This window comes from Lynx canadensis, chromosome A2, assembly GCF_007474595.2.
Source record: "Lynx canadensis isolate LIC74 chromosome A2, mLynCan4.pri.v2, whole genome shotgun sequence".
NCBI classification, from domain to species: Eukaryota; Metazoa; Chordata; class Mammalia; order Carnivora; family Felidae; genus Lynx; species Lynx canadensis.
In genome coordinates, this window is record NC_044304.2 from 125,527,982 (window position 1) to 125,538,033 (window position 10,052).

The window sequence follows — 10,052 nt, forward strand, 5'->3', positions numbered from 1 at the left end:
AAGTGGCCTTGTAAAGCACTACAAGAAAATGAGGGGCAGGGGCTTCTTTTAAGGCGCTGAGTTTGGGCTGACTTGTTTTACAGCAACAGACAACCAGAACAATGCCTGCCTCAGAGGACAGTTGTGAAGATCTAATGCTCAGAGATGGGCTGAACATAGTAACAGCTCAGTTAATACGGTGAATTAATTTATAACTATTCGTATCTTTCTAACATTGCTGTTTTCTTGGTAATATCTAACTGGAGAAGGGGTAATTGCCTATGTTTTTAGAAGTGTGCCATTTTGAATGTAGGTCACCAATCAATCAAATTAAAACAGAGGAGCTTCCTCCCATCTCCAACCTCTCTCTGGAAACTTGACAGGAAGCCTCTTAATGTCTGTTATTTGGAATCAGATGAAAGTGCTCACAATGCAATCTATGTGTGTAATGCCAGCAAAATCTGAGTTTCTGATGAAGAGTCATCATCACTTGGCCATTTCTGTCCTCAAAAAAAAATTTTTTTTAAGTATAAAGAGAAGATACAGAGCCAGAACTTAAACAGAAGGGACTATCAACACCATCATATTTTAAAAATGTGTCTGAGGTCAGATATTCTGTGTTCTTTCTATTAGGTCTTTCCACACCATCCAGTCCTCCAGGATGGTAAAACTCCACTCTGTGCAGGTCACAGATTGATTCAGCGGAGACACTTCAATCAAAGTCACAATCCATTGGTCAACCAAAGAAAAGCTGTGATTCTCTGTCTCATTAGTCAAATTACTTCCCCTCTCCCATACTCTTAATTGGAAATTAAATGCAGCTTTTTAAGACACTGACACAAAGTTTAGAAGTGATTAATTCCTGGCTGTGTTTGCAGACCTGCGCACATAAATTTAAACACACAATGAATACTGCTTAAATTGAAAAAGGCTCAATTTAATTTAACACATTTATTGAATACCCAATACGTGTTAGGTGCCGGTAATAGGGTGACAAAACATGGGCCATGAAAGTATCCCAGTTGTCCAATAAACTACATCGAAAATCTATTTAAAATTCAAAGCAACAATTTATGCTGGGTCCCAGTGCTTATGTAACTTGGGAGAAGGTTATTATGAGGGCTTTTACATTTTTCAATATTTTTAAGTATTGCAATAAATACATGTTAAATGAAGGACTGAAAGTTGTCATTCATGTTTGTTAGTTGACTAAAGTTGATTATAGCATAGATTGTGTCTCTGTTGACACATCCTTTAACAAGGCCATCGAAGTTTAACTTATGATCGTCATCTGATTTGTGGATAGTTAGTACTTCAAAATTGTGTTTGCTGATAAAACTTTGTCCTGGGACTCATTGATGGATTCTTTTTAACACCCTTTCATTTTGCTAAGAGCCCTGAATAAAGCAGCTAAGTAACTCAATCGTGAGTTTGAGAGCAGAAATATCAACACTTCCATAAGCTTTTAGCTTCTTGGTCGTGATGGACACACGGTGTCATTGACCATTTTGGTCGTTCCATAAATAGACCCCACTGTAAACAGAAATATATGCATGCTTCAAAGCTGCCACATAAAATAGAAATCACCTAAACTTAGCAAGTTGTTAAAACCAATGTAATAGGCTTTTTAAAATATAAGAGTGAGACATGTGCCTGGAAGTTCTGGGCTTCAAGACTTTCTGTTCTCTGCTGACAACTGAGGGGTGCTTGAAGCTCCTTTGGCCCCAGAAGCTGCCATGTGATCCATGTGTGGCTCGTGCAGGAGGATGTTTCCACACACTCTCTTCCGTGTCATCACATAGGCCCACGCTTCTGGATCAAGAGGCGCACACCACAAGGGGTGAAGTTAGCCTGTCTCCCCGTTTCTCCCTATTTGAAGGTGAAGGATTAAAAAAAAAAAAAAAACCTACCGAAGAAGAATGTTCTCTCTCCCTTTTTGGCAGAGTAGTTGCTCTCCATCCAGCATCTTGAGAGTCTCGGACTCTAAGTGAATGGATCAAAAGCAAAAACGATTAAACTTCTCTGACAGGTGTTGGTATTGCCTGTGGCTTCCTAAATCTGAATCTGTCTCCCTTCCACTTCTCATACCTCAGCATCCTTCCAGATTTCCTCAGGCTTCTCGGCTCCTTGGTGGTCTATTTTGACATCTGCTCACCCTTATCTCGAATCATTTTAGCTGATCGACGTTTCCCTGGAAAAGTTGTCTAACAGATCTTTTTAAACTCCTTTAACAACTACCAAGTACTTAGGAAATTATCTTGGTGGGCCGGGAGAGTGACAGGCCCAAGACTTCCAGAAAGAGGATCACCATGGATGCATGTTCCCACACTTGACTATCTCCTGCATCAAATGGTACATGATCTTTAAACCTTTTATTTCGGCTACAAGGGGTACAGCATATAGGAGGATAGGCTCTGCTGTCCGAGAGACCTGTGTTTGAACCCATTTCCGGACCTCGTAGTAGTGCAGCTTTTGAAAAGTCACAACTTCGTCATCTGAGAAATAGAGATAACACCATGAACTTCTCAGGGTTGGGAAGGAGATAGAGTCCACGCTTGTGCCCTACCCGGCACCGGGCACAAGGTTGGTGGATCAGGTGCTCCATGAGCATTAAGTCCCTTCCCCCAGCTACTTCCTCCTGGGAACGGGAGGTGAGCAGAGAGTGTCAGAAATGGCCTGACACACTCAATCATGCACCTGTCAGTGTAGCTCCATGGCTCTATCTCTAAGGGACTCTTTCCCAATGTTTCCTTTCATCTTCCTCCATTCCTCCTCCTGCCACACAGCACACTGTCAGAGCGTCTTCACCCCCACACCTCAGCCCAGACGCGAACACACATCCACAACCCTGACCTCTTCCCACAGATGTCCCTACACGGGACCTTATCGAAGGAGAAAGCCAAACCAACCAATTAAGACCTCCCCTAATGCCGGCCGGAGAAGAAAAAGGTAAAACAAACATCAAGCCTCCACAGCAAATGGAAGGACTCAGTCTATGCTTGAAGATGCTAATCTAAATCAAGAAATAATCCAGCATAAGAAGGTAGAAAGGACCTTTTAATTCAGAAAAGCATTTAGAATTCTGGGAGAGTGATTGTTTTTAAAGAAATAACAGAAGCAAGAGATACTTTCCATTCTGTTGGATATGAAAAATGATGCAGACTAAAGACACAGAAAAATAAAGAACTAACAACTTTTTTTCCTCTAGAAAAAGTCACAGTAGAGCAACTGATTCTGTCTTTTCATCTTGATGCCCTTTCTAAAAATTCACATCTTGAAACTGAGGCGAGCCAATTCCAGAAAATAGAAAAACCTAATTTGATGTCCTTCCAGAAAAGTAGAAATTAAGTTCTGGGGTAATGATAGCAGCAAACGTTTGTTGAATGCTTATAATGTTGGGATGCAAAGGATCCTGTTCTAAGCATTTTATGTGCATCATTTTATTACACTCTCACTAACCATATGAAGATAGTTAGTATTAGCCCAATCTTACAGATGAGGAAACGGAGGCACGGAGGGGCTGAATAACTTGCTCATGGGCACGTGAGTTGTAAATAATGGAGCTAGGATTTGAAGTGAGGAGTTGGGCTCCAGAACCCACACTGAGCCAGGCTGCCATGCACAGAGTCGGGGAGTGCCCTCTATGCCCTCCAGAGCACCCAATCCTTACCTCGGAGCTGGCAGTTCCCAGGGAGACAGTGCTTCCAGGCCACGTTGTCAGGCAACTTAAAGAAGCAAGTGTTGATGGCATCATTGGAGAGCCAGTGAGGCGAAGACATTCTTCTTTCTGCTGGGACCCACTTGTCTAGAGAAGGAAGAAAAAATGTCAAGACTTGGAGATGTCTGAATGCTTGCTTTTTGCACTGAATGCTTGTTTGAAAAGTGTGGGGTTTTTTGTTTTTGTTGTTTCAATGTTTATTTATTTTTAGAGAGAGAGAGAGAGAGAGAAAGACAGAAAGGGAGGAGCAGAAAGAGAGGGAGGGACAGAATCCCAAGCAGGTTCCACATTGTCAGCACAGAGCCGAATATGGGTCTCAATTCCACAACCTAGAGATCATGGCCTGAGCTAAATCAAGAGTCATATGTTTAATCAACTGAGCCACCCAGGTGCCCAGAAAAGTGTTGTTTTTTTTTTTTTTTTTTTTTTTTTTTTTTTTTTTTTTTTTTTTTGTGGCAGCTCTCTGTGGTCACAAGATCAAGATAACGCTTGGAAAGAAAAGCAGTAAAAGCTCCTGATCCAAAAACACACAGCTGGTTTCTTCATTCCTGTTTAGCTCTACTGAGGGGATCTACTAATAACTGAAAATAATAATTAATAATATAGAACATAATAATTATCTAACATATTGGATTGATAGCATAGTAGAATAATAATTAAAAATAATAATTGATCGTTGAAAACCAGCTGAGGAAACATTAGGAGAGACGAGGTAGAAAAAGCACTGATCAAACAGATAGCTGAATTCTAAAATGCTGTAGGTTAGGGGCACCTGGGTGATTCAGTTGGTTAAGTGCCCGACTCTTGGTTTCAGCTCAGGTCATGATCTCACAGTTTGTGAATTCAAACCCTGCACTGGGCTCAGCACTAATGGTATGGAGTCTGCTTGGGATTCTCTGTCTCTCAATCTCTCTCTCTCTCTCTCTCTCTCTCTGTCCCCCTGCCCCTTCCTCTCTATCTTTCTCAAAAATAAATAAACAAGCCAAAACAAACAAACAAACAAATAAAATGTTGTAGGTTAAAAGTCTAAAACCAAATTTAAAAGTCACTTTATTATGGGGGTGCCTGGGTGACTCAGTCAGTTAAGTGTCTGACTCTTGGTTTCAGCTCAGGTCATGATCTTGCGGTTTTGTGATCCAAGCCCTGAGTTGGGCTCTGCACTGGCAGCCAGAAGCCTGCTGGGGATTCTCTCTCTCCCTCTCTCTCTCTCCCCCTCCCCCACTTGTGCTGTCTCTGTCTCTCTCAAAATAAATAAATAAACTTAAAGAAATTTAAAAGTCTCTATATTATGCAGGATTTAACAAATTTCCCAAGCTGGCCAAATAATTTTGGAAATACTAGTTCAGTTCAACAATACTTATTGATAGCTCCATTGGATTGCTGTGTTTGATGCCTTGAAGATAAAGATAAAGAAGTGACACTTCCTTTCCTCAAGCATTGGTGCAGAGAGCAGTCAACACCCCAAAAATGCAAGGCGCGGTGCATTTAGTTATGTGAATAAAAAAAAAAAAAAAAAAAAAAAAAAGAAAAACACACAAAAATAAGCAGAACTAAATCAAAAGACAGAATTAGGGGAATAAATTATTTTGTCTGTAGTCAGGAAAAGCTTGCCAGGATCCTGGCTAGATTTTGATGGATGAGTGATTTTTTGCACAGGTAAAATGGTAGGGATTGGGTGGGGGAAGAGTACTGTGGAGAAACAGAGCAAGGTGAGCAAAGCCTGGTGCAGAAGGAAAACAATTCATGTTCTGGATTTGCTAGAAGGAAGAGTGTGGAAGGGAGATGGTGGTCGGGAAATGAGAAAGCGTTTGAGGGGGTGACAGTGAGGAGGAGAAGTTGGCTGGGGGTTACTGTACTAGTTCTAATGGAAGATAAGGAACAGTTAGACTAAGCTGGTCTCAGTAGCAATGAAGAGAAAAGAGAGCAGATTTATTGGAGAGACAATTACGAATTGATAGTGACAGGACTTGTAAGTAACTGTGAGACTGAGGGAGAAAGGGAGACACTTGAAGGCTGCATCAGAGGTCTTGGGTGCAGGTGACTGGAAGCAAGATGGCGGCTGAGACGGTCTGTGGATGACCGTGAGCCTGAGGACCAGGTCTTGCAGAGGAGAGGCCAGGAATAGGTGAGGAGTCCATCTAGAAGGGGCTAGGTTTGATGCAGTGGCTGAGAGCTTACAGCTGTTCTCTGCCATTAAAATACTTCCTGAAAAATGAAAAAAGGGAGTCCACAGTGGTGGCAGACTTTAAGGTGGCTCCCACGACCTCCAACCCGCAGTGTTCATACCTGTATAATCCCTTCCCTTTGAGCAGGGGCAGGACCTGTGACTTGCTTCTAACCAGTAGAATATGGCAGAGGGGATGGATATCACTCCCATGACTATGTTATTTTATAAAAGACCGTCTTGCTAATGGAGTCTATGGCTGGAGATTCTCCTTGCTGGCCCAATGGAGTAAGTGGCCATGTGGAGGGATTGCGGGCATCCTTGTCTAGGAGTTGAGAATGCCCTCCCTCTGACAGCCAGCAAGAACCCAGGTCCCTCAGTTCTACGGCTGCAAGGAAATGAATTCTGCCCCAACAACTTGAATGAACTTAGAAGTGGATTCTTTCCTAGTCAAGCATTCAGATGAAAATATAGCCCAGTCAGTGTCCTGATTGCAGGGTTGTGAGACCCCAAGCAGAAAGCCCAACTCAGCCATGCCCAGCTTCCTTCACAAATTTACGTGTCACCCTTGCACAGGGACCATGCTAATCTTCTCTGTATCGTTCCAATTTTAGTACATGTGCTGCCGAAGCAAGCATAGCCGTGCCCAGCTTCCTGACCCATGGAAACTGTGAACTAGAATATGTGTGCTGTTTTAATCCACTGACTCGGTGGTAATCTGCTACGGTAGCCACGGGAAACTAATATAGTCACACTGTGGGAAGGACCCAGAGGGGTTTTGAGGACTTGAAGGAAACAAGGGAAAAGGGAAAAAATAGAAGCAGGTCAAGGAGGCCACTGCTGAGGTGACAGAAGGAGGTTGGCTCAGGGCACTGCCCAGTTTGGGGCCCATGGGGAGCCACACACAGGCTCGCATTTCATCTGGTCTACCTCTGGGGACCTTGGGCTTCTCACAAAATAAAGACCATCTCATATTGTCCCTCAAATTTGTGCAGGTGGGGAAGGGGTTCCAAATGCTGACATGCCCTGTGGGGTGGCATGTCTGCCTCCCAGAGGAGGTGCTATCCCACGGCAGAGATGAAAACTAGGCCCTGGGGCAGCATAAACCACTCGGCCGGAGGCAGGCCACACCTGCTTCTGTTCTGCATAGCAGACACAGGCCACTGGCTCTCCTCTGCTTCCAGGAAGCCCTCCCTGTTGTCTTACAGAGCTGTGTCGTTCATGGGTCTACAAGGAGAGAAAACTCTTCTATTCCTCCCTTGTCTTTCCCCCTTCTTGTACTCAGAACTCATACTACTTTCGACTATTCAGATATAATTCAGTGCTATTTTAGGTAAAATTTTGAGGGGAACCGAATCATATTTATACCCAGAAATACACCCCCCACACACCCCCACACACACGGACAGAGAATGCGAATGTGCATTACAGAATAACTGGGTCCTGTCTGTAAGTTCTTGTGTGAAAGATAATCATTACTTAAAGTAATTTGCTTAAAACCCTGCCTTGATTGCTTGTTATTATGTGAAAGCCTGGTAAGGAACCCAAGATTTGCTCAGAAATGTAAAATGCAGAAGGTCCAAATCTTAGTGACCGACAGCCACTAGGAACCCTTACGGAGGCAAAAGAGCTCTGTCTCAGTAGCACTGAAGAGAAAAGCTCCTGAGAGCTTACATAAGAGGTTAAATAAGAGTAAAAGCTCCTGTTTCGGGGGAGGAAATAAGGAGGAACTTATAATACTTATAATATGGCAGGCCCTCTGCCAAGCACCCAGTGCACTTTATCTCACGCAATCCTCACAATGGCAACATGATAGAATAAATATTATCATCTGCAACTGAAGGAAAGAAGGAGAAACTTGGGCTTGGGCAGGTCAGAGTGAGTGCCCAGCTGGACAGCTCCAAACCGAATCCTCTCTCCACCACACTGGAAGACAGCAGGGCCAACAAGACTCCAACTGTGTTCATTCTTCTCTTCCCCAACTTCAATACACAAATCCTGAAGATAGAGTCAAAACCCCCATGGCCACAAGAGAACTTTCCTTGGTTTTTGAAAGATCAGAGACTGTGCAGCAAGCAGTGTGCACGCACACTGAGAACCAGCTATGCCTGCAGCCCAGCACCTTCAGGAGTGCCCACCAATACAGAACCTCCCCCAACAAGACAGGGGCCCTGTGCTAGTGGAGATGGAGGCCGAAGTTGGGTCTGTCTCGTTCACCACGGCAAACTCAGTGCTGAGCACAGGCAATGTTTGTTAAACAACTGAATGAGTAAATGGATGGATAGATACATAAATGGATGGATGGATAGACAGACAGGTGGACAGAAGGAAAGGAATTGATTAATGGATGGATGAATGGATGTAAAAAAAAAACCCAACTCAAGAGAGGGAGACAAACAAGTTTAGCTCATTCATTCATTCATTCTGAGAGAGAGAGAGAAGGCATGAGTGGGGGAAAGAGAGAGAGAGAGAGAAAATCCCAAGCAGGCTCTGCACTGCCATTGCAAAGCCTGATATGGGGCTCGAACTCACGAACTGCGAGATCATGACCTGAGCTGATATCAGATGCTTAACTGACTAAGCCACCCAGGCACCCCAAGGTCAGCTCCTTTTAAATCACACTCTTCCTTTCTGGTCAGAGACCCCTGGGCATCCTAGACTTAAAAAGCAATGTCAGGGGGCGCCTGGGTGGCTCAGTCGGTTAAGCAGCTGACTTCAGCTCAGGTCATGATCTCGCGGTCCGTGAGTTCGAGCCCCACGTCAGGCTCTGTGCTGACAGCTCAGAGCCTGGAGCCTGTTTCAGATTCTGTGTCTCCCTCTCTCTGACCCTCCCCGTTCATGCTCTGTCTCTCTCTGTCTCAAAAATAAATAAACGTTAAAAAAAAAATTAAAAAAAAAGAAAAGCAATGTCAGTAAGGAATGGTTTCCCCCGTTATTGTTACCACCTCTAGCCAAGATGAATTTTAAAAGTGAAAGTAGGGGTGCCTGGGTAGCTCACTCAGTTGAGCTTTCGACTCTTGATCTTGGCTCAAGTGATGACCTCGAGGTTTGTGGGATCAGGCCCTGAGTCGCTGTCAGCACAGAGCCTGTTTGGAATTTTCTCTCTCCCACCTTCTCTGCCCCTCCTCTGCTCACACATGCTCTCTCTGTCTCTCTCCCTCTCGCTCTCTCTCTCTCTCAAAATAAATAAATAAACTTAAAAAAAATAAAAGTGAAAGTAGGCAAAGGATGTTTATTTTATGAAGCATTAGTCAAAGGGTTTTTTTTTAAAAAAACCGCCCAACTGAAAGACAGACATCATTCCTGTCATGTTGAATTCCTCAGACAGGGCCTCACATACTTAGTCCCTGAATGCGCATGTAGGGAGCTTGAGAAAAAGGCACATTTCAAGAGGTAAGCACAGAACCTTGCCATGGTCCTGCCCGAATACTAACAAATTAATAAATTAAGCCAAGCCAGGCCTGCAAAATGCCTAGCTAGACATCCAAATACCACGGCTCCGAGCCTCTCAGCCTTATCTGCATTCTTGAAGTTTAACCCAGGCCGCTGGCAAGCTGGCTCCCAACAACTGATCTCGATACTGAGATAGCAAATGGGGTAATAGCCCCAAGCCTGCTCCCTGGATATGGAGTGTGCAGAGTGTGCAGTTCCAAGCATGAACATTTTCCTGCCCTCTTGCATGGAGCTGTGACCACGTCCTGCCACGTCTCCTGTCTACCAAATGCATCCCTCCGAGGCCAAAGAAGCTGGAAAACAGGGAAGCAGGGGACATCATTAGCGAAAAAGGTTTCTTTGTTGCGAAGTCCCTTTGGGTAGGGACGTCTGCCAAACTGGCCACATGAAGCTGGGGATCAGCCATGGTGCTCAAGAGGGAAGCAAACAACGATATACGAAATTTTTTCCACTAGTCTTGATCCTTAGAGAAATCTCTTTCCAGATGTGGTTTTTCATCAGCTTCCTACTGAGAGACCTCAAGGCGCCTAAGCCACCTTCTGTACCATATGGATCATCTAATACAAACAGTGTCTAATGATAGCAACTCTCAGTTATCCAGAAGCTATTAATTTAGCGTGTGGGTTAGCCAGAACCTCAGCTTCCTCTTCCCCTCCACTTCTTGCCTGGTTTGCACTGCCCTCCTGCTGCTCCCCAGAGGTGAGCCCCAAGCAAGCCTCAGTAGGCTGACTTTCTGTT

General features: G+C 44.2%; 1 non-coding gene across 1 annotated transcript; it reads right to left on the reverse strand.

Annotated features, from left to right (window-relative positions):
• Positions 1-6,392: 6,392 nt before the first annotated feature.
• On the reverse strand, positions 6,393-6,499 carry LOC115509461. The gene has a single exon (XR_003967363.1). It is a non-coding gene; the product is annotated as a U6 spliceosomal RNA (small nuclear RNA).
• Between the last annotated feature and the right edge of the window lie 3,553 nt (positions 6,500-10,052).